This window comes from Chelon labrosus (genome assembly GCF_963514085.1).
Source record: "Chelon labrosus genome assembly, chromosome: 12".
Taxonomy (NCBI): Eukaryota; Metazoa; Chordata; class Actinopteri; order Mugiliformes; family Mugilidae; genus Chelon; species Chelon labrosus.
The window spans coordinates 28,891,467-28,911,258 of NC_140345.1; the positions used below are offsets into that span (position 1 = coordinate 28,891,467).

The following is a 19,792-nucleotide window of genomic DNA, read 5'->3' on the forward strand; positions in this document are numbered from 1 at the left end:
GTTTTTTCTATTTCCCTAAAAGTGTCTGCCCAGGACAAACTGCTGATAACTTGGTAGAAGTACTATCACGTCACTTTTCCAAGGTGTCAATACACATGCCTACAGCTAGGTGACGCTATAATAAGCCAGTTTACGTTTTGCCTTATATCTCGAGAACTGTGTGCCCTAGAAACAAAATTCTTTCTCTCTCTGATTCCTTACATAGCCCTGGTTCTAATGGACTAGGCCACGCCCATTTCCGCCTGCCATTTTGTTCCGCCATTTTGAAAAAAATTGCAACTTCAAGCAAGATCAACTCCTCCTAGCCCGTTCATCCAATTCTCACCAAACTTGGCATGAATCATTTATGGACAAAGATAATGAAAAGTTCTCAAAAGAACTTTAGCAGGGTTATTGATTACAAAGTTAATGGATAATTAATTTATATGGCGTGCAACAGTGTAACTCAAAAGCTAATATTTTGTGAAGTATATACCCAAACTTAATCAAACTTCATATCATTGATAATAACATGATTTTGTACAAGCACCCCAACTTTTGTGATTTGGTCTCTAGGGGGCGCTGCTACAAAAGCAACATTTTAATATCTCAAAAACTGCAATAAGTAACTTCATGAAATCTGGCATACACAACCTGTAACATATTGTGTAGACGCCCATCAAGTTGCATAACATTACGTCTACAGGGGGCGCTACAGGTGACACGGGAACATTTCATATGACTTTAAGGCCTATAACTTTGAAGTATTCACCCAATCCTGATGAAACTTAGCAACCGTCATTATAATATATTTGTGTACAATCATGACAAGTTCCATGACATTCGGGCTGTAGGGGGCGCTACAATAACTACATGTTTATATCTCACAAACCACCACAGTAAACTGCTTGAAATTTGACAATAATAATCTGTGGATGACTCCTTACAAGCCCACCAAGTTTAATGCAATACGGTCTATAGGGGGCGCTGCTGGTGACATCTTCTACTCAGTTGGCAGACCCAGCTTTCCCCTAGTCACACTTGACCGCCTGTCTGGTCTTTTCCCACCTGCTTTAGCATATGACTCCCTCTAGTGGCAGACTGAGGCAATGGCATCTGTGGAAGACTGTGTACAAGCCCACCAACTTTCATGCTTCTGACCCGCCTGACTCTCGTTCACTTGTCAGCCAAAGGATTCCTTCAAACACACTTTGCCTCCTTTCAGGCCATGTCCAACCCACTTATGCCTCGTGTGCTTGAGCTATTGGGACAGTGGATGGTTGAGCGTGTAAAAACTGTCTGCCTAGCCCAGAGACAGAACTTATAAAATAAGTATTAAAAATAGTTGCCTTCAAAGCTGTCACTCACAGTTCTGCATGATGTTAGGCCAGAACTCTCATCAGGAGTCACTCTGAGCTCTAAGGGGGCACGTTTATTTTGTTTCCTACCAGATAATTTGTCCATGCAGTTCCAGATTCTCTTGCTGTTTCCCTTGACTTGCTGAATTATCTCTAAACAAAAGTTTGCTTTGGATTTTCTGAGCTGTCTCGTTACTTTGTTTCTGAGACCTTTAGAGCAGCATCCCTGTTTTTGATTAATTTTTGCAGTTCCTCAATGAACCAGGGCAATGGCTGCCTGCATTTATACTTAAATCATTTTTTTTTTTTTTTTTTTTTTGTGAATTTAGGCAGAAATTCTGTGAAGATGTAAGTACTGTCTGAAGCTCCTTCCGTGCCTGCACGTAGCTTACGGTTATTGTTACTCTGTCCCAGTTTATTCATTTTAAGTCATTTTCCAGAAGTTCTAAATCCTTCTTAGGGATAAACAATGCCAATGTATCCTCTTTTGTTCCATTCTGTGCTCTATATCTTAACTTATTTAACTGTCTCAACCAGAGGTTGCGCTAGACTTGTTCGTTGCCTGTCATTTTGACGTCATCATTTTTACCCGTCACTTTAATTTTTTAAAATAATAATAATGACATATTCAATGGCATTCACATTCAAGTTTCATTAACTTTAAATACTTTTCAGAATTGACTTTAAATGGTAAAAAAAAAAAAAAAAAAGTGGGCTGCCGACAGTCAATGCTGCCGACACATCTTGTCCGTACTTGGAACGGGACTGTTTTCTTAGACGGTACCGTCGGGTTGAAGTGCTTCGGTGGTATGCAAATTTGGTAGCCTTTAGCCACAAATATATATATGTGTATATATTAGGGCTGGGCAATATGGCTGAAAAATGTATCACGATATAAATGTTTCATATCAGTCGATATCGATAATTATTGATTCGTTTTTTAACCTTCTACCCAGACTTCTCACCTGTGCTGAACTGCATCCGTTATTTCTTTATATCGCTTTGATATTTTGTCGTATGGCACTGCTGCCGTGTTCCTCCAGATCGGAGGTTCCTCTAGACTTTTTCACTGTCCATCATTTTGACTGACAGGGTCATAAAAAACCCGTCATAAACTATTTTTACCCGTCACTTAATTTTTTAAAAATGATAACAATGACATATTCAATAGCATTTCATTTTCATTCATTTTTAATTAATATTCAGTAGCGGTGGAAAAAAACATTCGGCTGAAATAACTGGCAAACTAAGGCACTCAGACACTCACTCACTTAAGCACAATACGCAGAGAAACGAAACTTAACCGACTACTAATCAAGAGACAAGTGCCAATTAATATGCTCACTCGCCACCAAGTTAGCAGACAACATCGGTCTGACTCTTGTCTGACTTAAAATAACCAAAATATTGCCAAACTGGTGTCGTGACCTTTCCTTTTTTATCTACAATTTCCTCTCGCGCCGTCGCACACATATTCTCCTTTCACTCCATGCCGTTCTTTTTTTGTTGTTGTTGATGCCACCAGCCTGGCTTAGCCGGGCAGTGATAGGTCAAGAGGCTAAAGTCCTTCCTCTGCCTACATCCCCCAGAATGACTTGCAGTTCTGGCTCGGGCTTTTCTTCCTAATTTGTTCTAACGGAGTTCCAGTGAAATTATCGAACATTCTATCGAACGTATTTTCTATTGATATCGATCACGTGTCTATTGCGATATATATATCGTTATCGTTTTATCGCCCAGCCCTAATATAGAAATATATTGTATTCAATTATTCAAGGATTCTTTATTGTCATTTCAACACATGTTGGTACATGGGATGGAACGAAATTAGTTTCTCTGGTCCCGATTCAAGCCATAGCAGAAATAGAAAATAGAAAAGTATAAATATAAATAAAATTAAAGCTGCAAGCAGCGTTGAACGGGCCCTCGCAATCCACGCCAGTCGGCATCCGGCAAGGACGGGGTCACCGCAGATCTCAGGGGAAACAAAGGAGTAACAATGCACCGTGGCACGATAGCTAACAGTTCTCCAATAACAGGCAAAGTCTTCTTGCTTCAAGGATTTATTTTGTCACTCCCAATTGACCTTTGGCTAAGCCCCGCCCTAGAATGTAGATTGACCAATCACAGCCAAGAGAGCTCCCACAGGGGTCCGACACTTTTTCCACAGCGCTCCATTGACTTTAACGCAGGCGTCTCATATTTTCGGTCTCAGCAGGCTATACTGTCGGTATATATCCAGCATCTAGGGTATGGATAAGCCCAATGATGTGTGTGCAAAACCCCGTGGAGCTAACCAAAACATCACCGTTACAGCTTAAGTTGCATAGTTGTTGATACGCTAGCACACGCTGAAGAAATACAACGTTATACGTGCGTAACGTTAGTCCGTTTGCTTCGTAATAACGATTATAGAAGTGAATAGAGACGTACCCAGCTTTGCATGAACAGTGTTGCTCCTTGATATTGATACCAGAGGCTTATAAATAACCAGAAAACCACAGCCCAGAAGAGAATGTCGGACGTAGCAACAGTAACTAAGGGGGGCGGGGCTTAGCCAAAGGTCAATTGAAGTTTACTGTGAAACTGAAATACATACAACAAAAGATGATTAAATATAAAATTATGAATACATCTTAAGTATCTCTAAGTATCTCTAACTTCTCTTTACATCTAGTAAAGACTGACAAATACTGTAAATTTATGTACAACAACCCCCCGCCCCACAAGTTTACCAGTCTATATTTTTATTTTTATTTCATTTTATTTCTCTATCGGTGTACATTACACTTATATTGCTTACCTTGTGTGCAAACTACTGTTTACTGTAGTACTTATATATATTTTTTTACTACTGGCTGCAGGTACAACAATACATTTCACTGTGCATTGTACTATGTATAACTGTGCATGTGATAAATAAAACCTATCTATCTATCTATCTATCTATCTATCTATCTATCTACCTACCTACCTACCTATATATCTATCTATCTATCTGCCTATACATCTATCTATCTATCTATCTATCTATACATCTATACATCTATCTATCTATTTATCTATCTACCTACATATCTATCTATCTATACCTATCTACCTATCTACCTGTACATCTATCTATCTATCTATCTATCTATCTATAACAACGGATAATCTCCGCTAGCTTAATGCTAATGTACAATGGGAAACACCATAGACAGGCTAACGGAACTAGCATCGCCATAGCGGCGGCAACACCAAACTCTTTTGAATGTATTCTCTCTGTGGCATCAACAAACAGTTGTATAATTATTCTCTCTGTGTCATCAAAGTATGTTAAAACAGCTACACCCATCATTACACCTTTAACCAACACACACACACACACGCTGACATTCAGCCAGTAGAGAGAAATACTTTGGCTCCATCTGCTGCACAAAGTAGCGAACTACGTGCAATCATTATGGAATGAGGGAGATGGTGACAATTTTCACATTCAGTATAATAAAAGGCCCTAAAGTTTAACGAAAACTCACAATCTTCGCAGGGAGTGATCATGAAGATCATAAGTATGTCCTGATAACATCTGAAGACAATAAAAATCATCCTGACAGGAATGGCAGCTCATACAACAGACTCTATTTAAATCAGACATTTCCTGCCCACAATAGGTGGCGCTACAATAATTGCATGAATATTGACATATGGATGTGTTCAGTTAGGGACCAGTAACAATACTGTAAAGTTTCATGCACTTTGGACTGAATTAAAGCACGTTTAATGCAACTTCCTGTTTCATGGCGGGTCAAAAAAATTTCAGGGGCCAGCAGACCCACGCCACTTCGACGAAAAGTATATGCGCCTATTTTAGTTTTTGTTCATCGAGATTCCACCTACCTAATTCCATAGTTTTGAAGTCAGTCTGACAAGATTTAATACCTCATTTACAAACTCTAAGAAACGCTGTTTTTGTCCAATTTTCTCCAATTTTCACACTTTTAATCAAAATAGCAGACTTCCTGTTGGGTTTAGAATATGGCTCCAAGAGACTTTTTTGTGCGTCCTGGGATGTTACATATATGTGACATATTTCCAGATTTTTTGACGCAACGGGCTTCAGGGGCTGGTCCGTAGAAGAACCGTAGGTGGCGCTATAGAGCCATTTTGCCACGCCCATGCTCGAGGCCCTGATACATTAAAGTTTTCGGGCGAACGAATCTTTCTGCAAATTTTCAGGACTTTTCGTGCATGTTTAGACACCGAAACGATTTTTTAAAAATCCAAATAAGAATAATAATAAGAAACTACGAAAACAATAGGGTCCTTGCACTTCGTGCTCGGGCCCTAATTAACTAACTAAGAATTGTAGGTCCTCCAGCGTTCAACAGTCTCACAGCCTCCGGGAAGAAGCTGTTCCTCAGTCTATGGTGGTCCTGCTCTTAATGCTCCGTAGCCTCCTGCCTGAAGGGAGAGGGATGAACAGTGTGTGCAGGGTGGGTGGTGTCTTTCCTGATGCAGGTGGCCCTTTTCCTGCATCTGGAGGTGTAAATGTCCGTAGTGGTGGATAGACTGTGTCCCACAGTCTTCTGTGCAGCTTTCACCACCCTCTGCAGAGCCTTCTTCTCTGCTGCAGAGCAGCTGCCGTGCCACACAGTGATGCAGGAGCACAGGACGCTCTCCACCACACACCTGTAGAAGGATGTCAGGGCTGAGCTCCCCAGTCCGGCGCGCCTCAGCCTCCTGAGAAAATAAAGGCGCTGGTGTGCCTTCCTAATCAGGCAGGAAGTGTTGGTGCTCCAGGTGAGGTCGTCGGTGATGTGGACGCCCAGGTACCTGTAGCTGGATACCACTTCCACCGCTGTCTCTCCGATGTGCAGGGGAGGGGGGAGGTGTCTGTGTTGCACTCTCAAGCAGACATGACTCCATCTCACGTTTGGCAACTTTATTCGTCCCGGTTCGTTTCACTTTTTTCTGTTAACGAGCATACACAGACGCAGGGAAGCACACACTCTCTGATGTAAACAAAACAAAAAAACTCTGCTGCGCGCCGGCTGACGACATCACGTCACCTATGACCTCAGTCCGAAAAATATAAAATATAAACAAAATGAAAATACAGTTGGCTTCGTTTTACTTTCTCAGTTCTACAACTCACTGGCATCTAAATGATAAAAATGTAAAATATAAAAATGTAAATTAAATAATACATGTTATATCTAGGTCTCAACACCCTCCCCCACTAAATAAAATGTTGCCAAACATTTTCTTAATCTCTTAACTAGTGAACACTTTGTGAAAAGGTAAGTAAACAGTTATGTATGACACACGGCACATCTTCTTTTACAGGATGATGAGATTGTACTCTCTTGATAGTCCATTCTTTGTTTTCTTTGCAAAAGTCTCTCATGGCCACAATACGGAACCAAATAATATAGTCCATAAGTATTGAAGGATGCATAGTCCATTGAAGCATTGGTGGGCCCCCCAAATCTTCACAAATGGGACAAGGAAACTACCATTTACATCCATAACTGTGTGTTAACACATTTCACAGCCATATGTTAAGTCTATTCTGTACACACAGCTAATTCCTACTTTACAGTATGTACCACACTACTGTCTTGACTACAAAATACTAGAATGACAACCCCACATTTCCTGTAGTTGTTATTGAAATAAATGTTCAGATAACCTGTTTTTCTTTATATTCTGTAATGTGTGTCATTTACCACATTAGACTATAACTTCTATAACATATCAATAATAAACTAACTTATTGAATTGTCTTGTGTGTGTATGAATCTCTATTCATGACAAAAAGGATACATGGATGATGATCTCGTCGGCAGGTCATGGCTGGTCTCAGAGGGCTCTCTCACACCGACAGGGCAGGTTTTCAGCTGCTGGAAGGTTGGCTGGCCTAGCTGGTCATAGGTGTAGACACGCCTGGGCTGTCGAACTCTCTTAGGCCTTTCTCTTTGTGTTTCAGCATCACTCTGCTCATCCTCGGATTCCACAGCTGGAGCGTCACTCTTTTCCTCCACGCCATGTCTGTCCTCCACATGTTCCTCTTCTGAGTGTTCCTCAGGTATAAACGTCACCTCAGGTCTGTTTCTGGGCGTGTCACTCCTGGGGCAGAACTCTCTTGCTTCTGCATTGAGGGGCAGATCTGCTTGTCTCGCTGCTGTCCACAAGTGACACTCCTCTTCACTGGAACTGTCTGTGTCAGCTGGGTAAGTGTTGTGCTTGTGAGTATGTTGTCTTCCTGTTCTCTGCTTTGATTTGTTTCCACTGTTTTTCTCTTTCAGGTTGGATTCATCCACCTCTGGCTCTTCAACCAGGTAAGGACACGGCAGGAGTAGGTTTCTGTGTAATACACGTCTTCTCCCAGTTCCTTGCAATGGCTCAACCACATAGACTGGACTATCAGGGCCTTTCCTTCCCTTGACAACATAAATCACATCTTCCCAGTAGCTGCGCAGTTTTCCGGTGCCACCTCTGGGTGTGAGGTTTCTCACCAGGACATGGTCACCTGACTCAAGTGTTGAGCTCCATGCACGCTGATTGTAATTCTTCTGTCCTCTTTTAGCACTTTTCTTCATATTCTGCCTTGCAATGGCATAGGCTTCTTGCATGACTTCTCTCCATTTTTCTGCATAGCCAGTCCGTGACTGGTTTCTCTCCTCTCCTCTCCTGGGGAACATCAGGTCCACTGGTAGTGTTGGTTCACGGCCGAAGAGAAGGAAGAATGGAGAAAATCCTGTTGCCTCATTCACAGTTGAGTTATAGGCGTGGACCACTTTGTTAAGGTGCTCCTTCCACCTTGACTTCTGAGACTCCTCCAGTGTTCGCAGCATTCCAAGCAGTGTTCTATTGAAGCGCTCTGCAGGGTTTGCTTGAGGATGATAGGGAGACGTGCGGGAGTGACGAATACCACAGTAGTCTTGGAGCTTGTGGAACAGGGTGTTTTCAAACTCTTTTCCCTGGTCATGGTGTATCTTGGATGGGAAACCAAAACGCATGATAAAGTCATCAAAAAGTTTTCTGGCTGCTGTCTTCCCAGACTTGTCTCTTGTTGCATATGCCTGCGCATATTTAGTAAAATGATCAACAACTACAAGTATGTATTCCTCACCTCCCTTACATTTGTCCAGATGTAAGTAATCAATGGAGATCATCTCAAATGGCGCAGAAGTCTCTATACTCTGTATAGCTGTTCTGGTTACTCGGTTCGGTTTCTTCCTCTTGATGCAGCGACACACTTTAGTAACATAATGTTCCATCTCCTGTCTCATTTTAGGCCAAAAGAAGCGTTCTCTTGCTAGAGCCACCATTCTATCTGCACCTAAGTGTCCCATTTCTTCATGTAGTTGTTTGTACACAACTGGTTTCAGAGACTCAGGAACAACTAGCTGCTTCCTGGTTGCAGTTTCTCTTCGGAGGATACCATCACCATCTATCTGCAGACGGGACCACTCCCTGAGAAGCTGTCTGACGCTTTCATTCTCTCTCAGCTTGTCTTTATGTTTCAGGTGGACATATGTTTTTTTCAAAGTCACTACTCTGTTTATGACTAGGTCTGCATTTTGAGCTGCCCTTATGTCGTTTGCTGCAAGAGGCTGAATTGGCTCTGAGATGTTGCATCCTTCTGGCAGCGCATCTTCATTACAAGTAACAGCAGAGATCCAATTCACTTCTCCTGTCTTGTCTATGTCCAGGGCTTTCCTGATGCATTTGACGGTTTCCTGTTGACACTCCTCAGTACATTCTTGGATGACATCCTCAATGGATTCTGGTCGGCGTGACAGAAAGTCTGCATCCCTATTTGCCGTTCCAGGTCTGTATTTCAATGTGAACCTATAATCCGCTAACTCTGCCACCCAGCGGTGTCCGGATGCATTCAGTTTTGCTGACTTTGTGACATACGTCAGGGGATTATTGTCACTGTAAACTGTAAAGTGGGGCGCATGGAAAAGATAGTCCCGAAACCGCTCTGTTATGGCCCATTTCAGCGCCAGGAATTCTAGTTTGCCAGAGTGTAACCTGTAGTTCCTCTCTGCTGCTGTTAGGGTTCTTGATCCATAGGCTATCACTCTGAGAACTCCCTCTTGACGCTGGTACAAAACTGCACCTAGACCTTCTTCAGAGGCATCCACATGTAGCACAAAGGGTTTCTCCAGATCCGGGTACGCCATGACTGGTGGGTTTGTCAACTGGTCCACGATTTTGTTTAGTATTTCTTTGTGGAGTGCTGTCCACTGAACTGGATGAGAAGGTGGCAACTGAGCAGATTTGCGGCTAAGCTCCTTTTTCTTTTGACTTTGCTTCACCTCAGACTTGGGCTTTGCTAAGAGTTCATAAAGGGGCTTGGCTGTCCTAGAAAAGTCTGGTATGTAAGATCGGTAATAACTAAGGAAACCCATTAGTTTTCTCACCTCTCGCACAGTAGTCGGTGTTTCATGTTTCAGTGCTTGAACCGCCTCTGCTTCTTTAGGATTCATCTTGTATCCTTCTGCAGAGATGACACGACCTACATAACAGACCTCACTTTTGAAAAAGTCACATTTTTTCGGTCTCAGTTTTATGCCACACTCCTGCTGTCGTCTGAGCACCTGTCTCACATTTTGGATGTGTTGATTGAAGCTGGAGCTAAAAACCAATACGTCATCCAAATATGGGACACATACCTCGTCTCTGAGGTCTCTCAGACATCCCTCCATGTAGCGTTGAAAGCAGGCAGGGGCGTTGGTCAGCCCGAATGGAATCCTCACCCATTCATAAAGTCCCCATGGTGTTATGAACGCGGTGCAGGGTCTGCTTTTCTCACTCACGAAGCCCTGGTGGTATGCTTTTCCCTGGTCCAGCACCGTGAACCAGGAATTGCCACCAAGGTTGTCAAGGATCTCTTGAATCCTCGGGATGGGATGACGATCAGGCAGTGTCTTCCCATTCAGTAGCCTGTAGTCTATACAAAGCCGCAGACTCCCATCTTTCTTCCTGACGCATACTACAGGTGAGGAGTATGAGGAGCAGGACTCCTGGATCCAGCCTCGGTTGAGTAAGTCCTGTATGTGTGCTTTTACTTCCTGATAGAGATGTTTAGGGATTGCATTGTATGTTCGTTGTACAGGCACATTGTCTTTTAGCTGTATCTCCATCTCCAAATCTTTGATGCACCCTGTATCCCAGTCGTCCTTTGCAAAAACATCACATTCTTCCCTGAGCATTTGTTTTACCTGTCGTTGCTGGTCTTCTGACAGATGACTCAGGTCCACAGGCGGATCCCAGGGCTCGCCTCGTGATTCTCCACTCGACTGCTGTGCAGGCGGAGCAGCACTGCTGTCTGGCGCTTGTGGTGTTTGTTCCTCAGCCGACTTTGTCTGCAATGGGTAGATGGCAACAACACTGTGCAGCAGGCCAATTGTGGTGCGACTGCAAAGCACAATATCATTATCAGTCATATTTTCCACAGTTACTTCAATTTTACCATTATCTTCTGAAGGAAGCTCAATCACTTGTTCTCTGATGGCTAGGCCGGATGGCCATGGTGTCTCAGGGTTTGGCTCTAACACTACATGTGATGCCCTTACCACCCTCTTGTTTAGCCGACCACACTGTACAACCATCACTTTGTTTCTTGGAATGGTCACTGATTGTCTGCCTACTCTGGCTAAGTGGGGCTGGTTTTCAGGCTTTTGCTTTTTCAAAACAGATAAAACAGCTCTTGCAGTTCTGTGGCCTACCTCCAGGGCTGTGCACAGTCTCTTAACCATCTGACCCGATGAAATACAGTCTTCAGTTGTGTCATTTGTCAGGGCAAGTTCCTCGATTACATTAAAGCCAATGATGGGGCGTTCCATGTCACTGTTGGCCACAAGGATGGGTACCAGGACAGGTTTGTCGCTCATTCCAGCTACAGCATCTTTGGATAAGGTGACTTCAATTTCCATCCATCCCTTATATGGAATCTCAGTTCCGTTCGCAGCTGAAAGCTCCAATGGTCCCTCTTCAAGCAGTTCAGTCACTGGTCTCACTTCAACATCTGGTAGGTGCTCGGTTTTCCAGTTGGCTCCCACAATTGATACCTGTGAACCAGTGTCCCACAGTACTGTGGTGTCAACTCCTCCTAGAGAAGCTCGAACCAGACATCTTTTTCCAACCAGCTTCGCCGTTTGCAGCTGTTTACCAGTGAGAGGTGCTCTTAGACTGAAAAGTTCTGCTTTCTCTGCGTTTTCTGGTGGACAGTGCAGGATTTCAATTTTGTTTGTGCTGGCTGTAATATTTTTCATTCGGCATCCTGATGCCCAGTGTTCTGTGCTGCCGCACTTGTAACAGTGATCACATTTTTCTCCAGGTTTTGATTGTTGGCATTTCCGACATTGTCTGCTGTTAACAGTCCTGGGTCGTGCGTTGTATTTTCGACTTGGGTCTTCACTGACTCTCCTTTGTTGAACATGAGACTGAGGGACATGTTGAAGACTCGCGATGTGTGTGGTGAGGTTCTGAATAGCTTCACATATGGCTTTGTTACCTTGATCAACCTTTTCCATGAGTGTATCACGTTTGTTTGTTTCACCACTTTTTTTCTTGTTTGGTTCTGGCACATGTTCAGTTTGTTCATTTTCTTCACTAATTGCCGCCACTCTGATCGTTTTTGCTTTTGATGTGGTTGACAACTTGTTCTTTCTTTCCATCTCCAGGCTGTATGCAGCTGTCATTTTTTCCAGAAGGACTTCATCTGTGACTTTAGGGTTTTGTAAGTATGGCTTTATGTCCGTTCGAATGGTGTCATCGTGAAGACCAGTCATTACTGTTTGAAGGAACTGATTTTGAATTAGTTCTGCACTGTACTTCAAACCAGACTTGATTCTATCTGAAGCGAGGACAATTTGTTGTCTCAAGTCCATGGCTCGCATCAAAAACTGTATGGGCGTCTCTTTGGGCTCCTGAACTGCACGTGTGAGGGAGTGATACAGCTCTGTAGCGTCTTTTTCAATGTAATGAGTCCGTAGAATTTGTCTGAGGGCCTGCAGTGTCAGATCTATCCTGCTCTCCAAATAACTCTTCAGTTTTGTTCCTGGAGCTATTGCTTGAATAACAGCCTCGACAACTTCTCCTTCCTCATATCCCTTTTTTAGTGCTCTTTGAATCTGTCTCTCCAAACTTGAGTAGGTCAATTTGTCCTTTTGATTTGGTTCTCCAATTTGTCCAATTATTTTTAACTCTCTCCTGTACAGTGGATGGACAAAAGACACATTTTGACTACTTACAGCAGCTGTTGCATTCAGGTTTAACCCATTTTCCCTTTGTCCGTCTGTAGATGCAGTTCCATTTCTGTCCACAAGGTGGTGCTCTTGTGATGCATTTTGAGGCAGGAGTCCGTGGCTATCCTCAACTTTCGCTTTTATTTCATCAATTTTGTCATTTAATTTCAGCAAAACAGACATTCCTTCATCCTCCAGTGAGATGATATTTTCTCCTTCTATACACTGAAGAACAAGCCTTCTCAACTTGCGAGGTAAGTCTTTATCACGTTCCTCCACTGTAAGACCAAGTGCTGCACACACATCATTCAAATCCGGTGCTTTCAGTGTCAGTAACTTTTCTTCTATCTCTGCCACAGCACTTTCCCAGTCTGGCGACATCTGTTTCATCTTCGACATGATAGAAAACTTTTACCGTCACTGTATGTGGCTTTAGATGCCTGTAGGCTTGGTTAGCAGCTAGCATTAGCTCGTACAATGTCCGTGTTTGTTGCTCGTCATTCGTCTTGCTTCGCGCTGAAGAAAAACCTCCGACCGGGCGGAAACACCAAGTTTATGTTGCACTCTCAAGCAGACATGACTCCATCTCACGTTTGGCAACTTTATTCGTCCCGGTTCGTTTCACTTTTTTCTGTTAACGAGCATACACAGACGCAGGGAAGCACACACTCTCTGATGTAAACAAAACAAAAAAACTCTGCTGCGCGCCGGCTGACGACATCACGTCACCTATGACCTCAGTCCGAAAAATATAAAATATAAACAAAATGAAAATACAGTTGGCTTCGTTTTACTTTCTCAGTTCTACAACTCACTGGCATCTAAATGATAAAAATGTAAAATATAAAAATGTAAATTAAATAATACATGTTATATCTAGGTCTCAACATCTGCTCCTTCTGAAGTCCACGATCATCTCCTTGGTCTTCTTCACGTTGACGCAGAGGTTGTTTTCTCTGCACCAACCCTCCAGGTGTTCCACCTCCTTCACAATCAGACAGCTCGGGTGAATCGCTGAGCAGTCATATGTGAGCAGGGTGAACAGGAAGGGGCTCAGCACACAGCCCTCGGGGGAGCCGGTGCTGAGAGTGATGGAGGAGGAGGAGATGTCGTGGATCCTCACAGACTGCGGCCTGTCGGTTAGGAAGTCCTGGACCCAGTTGCAAAGGGTGGAGCTCAGTCCGAGTGTTGTCAGTTTATGTACCAGGGTCTGTGGTATGATGGTGTTGAAGGCTGATGTGAAATCCACAAAGAGCATGCGAACATAAGAGTCCTTGTTCTCTAAGTGGGTGAGGGCTGTGTGGACCACAGAAGATATGGCGTCCTCTGTGGATCGGTTCTTCCCGTATGCATACTAGTGTGGGTCAACAGTGACGTCGATGCAGTCCTTGATGTGGGCCATGACCAGTCTCTCGAAGCACTTCATGACTATCGGGGTGAGGGCTACTGGTCGATAGTCATTCAGGCTTGTCACTGTGGACGTTGTATATGGTCAACTGAGCTCTGACGTGTGCTCTGACAAAACTCTGTGATGTTTGAAATGCAAACTGGGATGAGAGACAAGAGTCAGTTAATAAGTGGTCAAGTGGTCAGGGGTGTGAATTGCAATCTGTCAAAATGACAGATGGCCTTCGGATTCAGTGACGGAAAATATTCGGTTAACGTGACCCCTAGTCTCGACACTGAAGTCAAGTTATGATCAGAAATACCTGTGATCAAATTATAGCTTTTGGAAATATGATACAAGCCAAGACACGACCAAAGGCTCCTGGAGCTCAGCCGTTAGATTTCTAGTGTCTGCTGGGTCCATAGTTGCTCAGTTCACACTGTAAAAATGATCACAAAGGAGGAAGACCCTAAGGGCCCCTAAAAGTTAATCAGCCCTCTGGGGCCCCTTAGGGACGTCTGCTATTATGAAATGTTTGCACATTGCCACTGCCATAGTTTGTCCACCCTGGGTGGTCCTTAATGAAGTCTCCTACTGTCAGAGTTGGTGCATTGCCACTGCTGTAGTTTAAGGTTTGTCAGCCCTCAGGGGAGATCCTACTAAAATGTGTTATATAAGAACTGTCACTCTACATCAGTACAAATGTTTTTAGTTTCATCTGGTTTGAAACGGCATCAATATACCTTAAAAGTAATTCTATACCTCCCAACTCTATCATCACCTGAAGAGCAGCTGTGTTCTCTTTATCTCAGAACGAGCCGTTCATCTCTACATAGCTTCTCTTCCATCCAGTCCTCCATGTTGAACCACCATGTTCAATAAACATTTTGGGTTTTCAGTGTCCACCACAGCTTGTCCTACGTGCATGGAAAGGGTCAAGGTGCAAATCTGTAATCTGACTGCTGGATGTGTCTAAATCCAACACACTGGTCTTTTGAATGAGTCCTTTCATGTTTGTTTTCTCCTCAGTGGAACACAGAGTGGATGAACGTTGGCCTGCACTGATCCAGAAAGTGAGTAATGTCACATTAGGCTGCACCAAACACATCATTCAGTTTCAGGTAGTTACTGACTTGCAGCGCAGGAATTCTGCTTTCTTTCCTTTTTATTTAAATGTCATTGACAATAACATATATATGTGGAACTACATTAAGAAACACACATGAGTATGAGTTCCACTGCCTCTCCCTCTACATCCAACAGTTCCTCCTTAGCAACCAGCTGGTCTACCTCCAGCCACCAACCTTCTTCTTCTTCTGGTTGTGTTAGCGGTTAGAAAACCAGCGTGGAGGTTTATTACTTCTACCTAGTCCTGCTGTCCACCTGCTCAGCAAACTGTAGCTATGTATATGATCCACAGATTGGTATAAGCTGATGGTTATATCAAAGCAGTTTTACAAGTACAAGTACATGAGCGATACCCATACTAGTATCAGTACCAGGACATCCCAAATTATTATTAGGTGTCCATGCAACGACGTTGCAGGATCCCTATTGTTTTTTTCCCCCAAATTTTATTCTTCTTCACCTTAATGTTCTGCTTAGCTAAAAGTGTCTGCCCAGGACAAACTGCAAGGACAAAAGGCATTAAACCTGGTAACTTGGTAGAAGTCCTGCCATGTCACTTTTCCAAGGTGTCAATACACATGCCTACAGCTAGGTAATATTTGGTAATATTTTATTTTGCACAGTTTAAAAGGAAAAAATACAAGATTGACGAAGAATAAAAAAGTAACACACAGTGCAGGAAGAAGCAGAAAGCCTAATGGGCTTATTTGAAGCCTCTACCTAATTAATGTTAAAATTTTACAATATTTAAAAAAGAACACAAAATTAACATACAAAAAAAAAACATCTAACTATATCAAAGTAATAACAAACTAATAATCACAAATAAGTAAAAAAAAACAACAAATAATAAAGACAAAAACCCCCCCCCCAAAAAAACAAAAACAAACATTTAACATAAGAACAAAAATGTGAGTGTGTGATGTGTGCGTGTGTGTATGTATGTGTGTGTCTCCATGAGGGAAATATTGGTTTATACCCCTAAAATTATTGATTCCTTGAGCATGAGTGAATCAAAAATAAAACACAGAGACATGAACAACAACACATGAAGAAAAGCAAATTACAAAACGACCGTTAAATAATCTTTTAAGTGCCTTTTGTAGAGTTTTATAGAGGAACAGTTTTTTGCCAAATGGGAAAAGTCATTCCACAATTTAGTACCCCTAAATCTGTGGCGCTATAATAAGCCAATTTAGGTTTTGGCTAAAACCGTGTGCCCCAGAAACAAAATTCTTTCTCCCTCTGATTCCTTATATAGCCCTGGTTCTAATGTTCTAGGCCACGCCCATTTCCACCTGGGCGTGGCCTAGTTCTAATTAGTTTTTATGGCGTGGCGCAGTAAAACTCCAAAGCTAATATTTTGTGAAGTATATACCCAAACTTAATCAAACTTCATATCATTGATAATAACATGATTCTGTACAAGGACCCCAACTTTTGTGACTCTTAGTGTCTAGGGGGCGCTACAAAAGCAACATTTCAAAATCTCAAAAACTGCAATAGCTAATTTCATGAAATTTGGCATACACAATCTGTAAAGTATCGTGTAGATGCCCATCAAGTTGCGTGACATTACGTCTACAGGGGGCACTACAGGTGACACAGAAACATTTCATGTGACTTTAACTTTTGAAGTATTCAAGTATCATGCCAAGTTTCGTGAAATTTGGCCTACAGGGGGTGCTACAGAAACTACTGACTCCCGCCTGACCCTCATTCACTTGTCAGCCAAAGGATTCCTCCACAGACACTTTGCCTTCTTTCAGTGCACTTATGCCTCTGCATCCCGCTCTGGGACGACCTCGCCACGGCATGGAACCCCTTATAATCGCTTGCGATCATTTAGTTATTAATATAATCTGACTGACTTCAGACAATACAGCTTCACTTCAACAGATAAAGGTTTGTGACATCTCCAAAATTAAAAAGTGACTTAAACTTTATTCCTGATTTTCATGAAGAACTGAAGCTGTATTGAGTTGTCTTGTGTTCATATGAGGTAGGTCTTCAGCAGGTCATAAATCATCATGAATCTGTTAACAGAAATAGAATGACTGTAAACTCATCATAGTCTTATTTCTAAAACATTAATGAACAGAAAGGCCTGTAACCATTCCAGATGAGTGACTTCACCTTTGACCCATGAACATTTCCTTTGAATTTACCAGGTGGAGATGATGGTGTCTGTTATAGAGCTGCTCCTGGAAACACTGGCTGATCTGAAGGTCTTCCCGCTCATAGACTTTCATCTTCACCTGAGTGGAATTTATCGTCCCAGATATGACTCCAGCTTCTCATTGATACTGAAGGACTCAGACCTGCAGGACACAGTGTTTACAGTGGTGCAGACCTTTGGTCAACAGTCTATGAAGGTGACCATGAAGGTTTTACAGAAGATGAAGATGACTGATCTGATGAAGAGGCTGTCAGACAGCAGCTCAGGACCCACAAGTAAGACAACAAAGACAAAAACATGTAATAATCTGTCTCATTAGCTGTCATAGAGGAGGTGTAATTGTAGTTTAGTACATCTTTACAGAGCCACATTGTCTGATACAAAGAGTTGATGGTTGTTAAATCACTCAGGAGTCTTTTGTCTCCTCAGAGAAACACTCTGTGGACGAACACCACTCTGCACTGGTTCAGAAGGTGAGGAACGTGATTTCTGTCTGATTCAGTATAAGACAGCTTTCATTCAAAAGATGCTTCAGTGTTCACAGTATGTGAAAAAGCTTCAGCATGAATATTTAAAGAAAAACAACTTTAATACAATGAAGTTCCAACCTCTGTTGGTGCTTGGACCCATAATAAGGGAAAAGGAACCATTGTTTGGTTTGTAGTTTGTATTGATGAATATACAAATGGATCTGGACCTTGTGAGATCTTGCAGACACATTCATGATCATCCCAACAGATTAAACATCCTGAATGTATTAACTGTTCCAGGTGGCAACAATGGCAGCTGTTCAACAGCTGCTTGTGGAAACTCTGAAAGATCTGTCCAATGGGGAGCTGTATTTATTCATGCAGCACCTCCAGAGGATTGTCTACCAGAGGAATTCCACGAACATACGGAGTGCGATGCGTTACGCTTCATTAAATTCATATATACTGGGTATGATGATGAATGAGCTTGGCCAACAGTCTTTGGAGGTGACCAGGGAGATTTTAGAGAAGATGAACAGGACTGACCTGGTGCAGAGGTTGTTAAAGACCAGCTCAGGACCCAAAGGTAAGACACACAACTGTCACATTAGTTCAACAGCACCACATGAATGAACTGCTGTGTAGGAATCTGCATTAAATCTAGTTTTTCTCTCTTTGATTGTCATACTGTCACTGTAGGGCTGGACAATATGGACCAAAAGTCATATCCCGATATATTTAGGCTGAATATCGATATACGATATGTATATCCCGATATGGAGCTTTTTCAGGTTGTGGATGGCTCACGACTAGGGCTTCTGCGGCGTGCAGTTTCACACACTTTTCGTACTGCAGTTTGTGCCACTGTTTTAGGTGGTGAAAAAGATTTGTAGTGCTTCCAGCCCTGGCTGTAATTTGTTTATGGCACTCCCTAGATATAACCAGGGGTCGCGTTAACCGAATATTTTCCATCATTGACCGTTTTTTTAAAACTGTGATGAAAAAATTTGACGGCCATCTGTCATTTTGACAGACTGCGTTTCACATCCCTGACCACTTGGTGGCGAGTGACGTTATTAATTGGCTCTTGTCTCTAATCGCAGTTTGCATTCCAAACATCGCAGAACTTTTATCGATTTTCTGGTACACAGATTATACTGATGTACACGTCAGAGCTCAGAGCGTTGCTAGGACTGATGAGTTTTTGTGCAAATTGTGCAAAATAAAAGAGTTTGCATACCACCGAAACACTTCAACCCTACGGTACCGTCTAAGAGCTGTTAGCGCTAGCAGTCCCGGTCCAAGTATGGACAAGACGGCAGCCCAAACTTTTATTTTTTCCTACCATTTAAAGACAATACTGTCAATACTGGAAAAAGTACTTAAAGTTAATGAAATTTTAATGAAAATTAAATGCTACTGAATTGCATTATTATCTTTTTTACAAAATTAAAGTGACGGGTAAAAATAGATTATGACAGGATTTTTATGACCCTGTCAGTCAAAATGACAGACAATGAAAAAGTCTAGCGCAACCTCTGTATATAACGTAATTTCATCTGATACTTTGAATCCGAACCATCTCCAAATTACTGAGCCACTGCTTTTTCTTTTACTAACCAATTTCCTCGCCGCAGTGCGAGAGCTCCGGGTCAGCAGCTTGCCTGGAGCAAGGATTGCAGCGCAAATTTGAACTATATCGATATATACGATATAGTCTAATTCCATATCGTATTAAAAAATTATATCGATATATTTTTATATCGATATATCGCCCAGCCCTATGTCATTTACACCCTATGTTATTTACATCAACACAATATACTTTGACATCCAAAATACATCATGCGAACAGGTGCTCGGTCAATTGCCGCCAGTTTTCAGCTCCATGTTAGACTTCATGATGATCAGAGACATGTTCAGTTACTGTGTGGCTTTAAAAGTCAACATGACTTGATTTGAATTCAATTCTGTGTCTCAACAAGAACCTTCAACAAGTTTGGATCCTGAAGGAAGCGTTAAGGTAATCCCTTACATTCATCCAT

At 42.4% G+C, this 19,792-nt stretch overlaps 1 protein-coding gene across 1 annotated transcript in view; it reads right to left on the minus strand.

Annotated features, from left to right (window-relative positions):
* Positions 1-19,792, minus strand: part of LOC311497074 (uncharacterized protein) — a 104,809-nt gene that overhangs the window by 32,997 nt on the left and 52,020 nt on the right. The gene's annotated exons all lie outside the window — the stretch shown is intronic.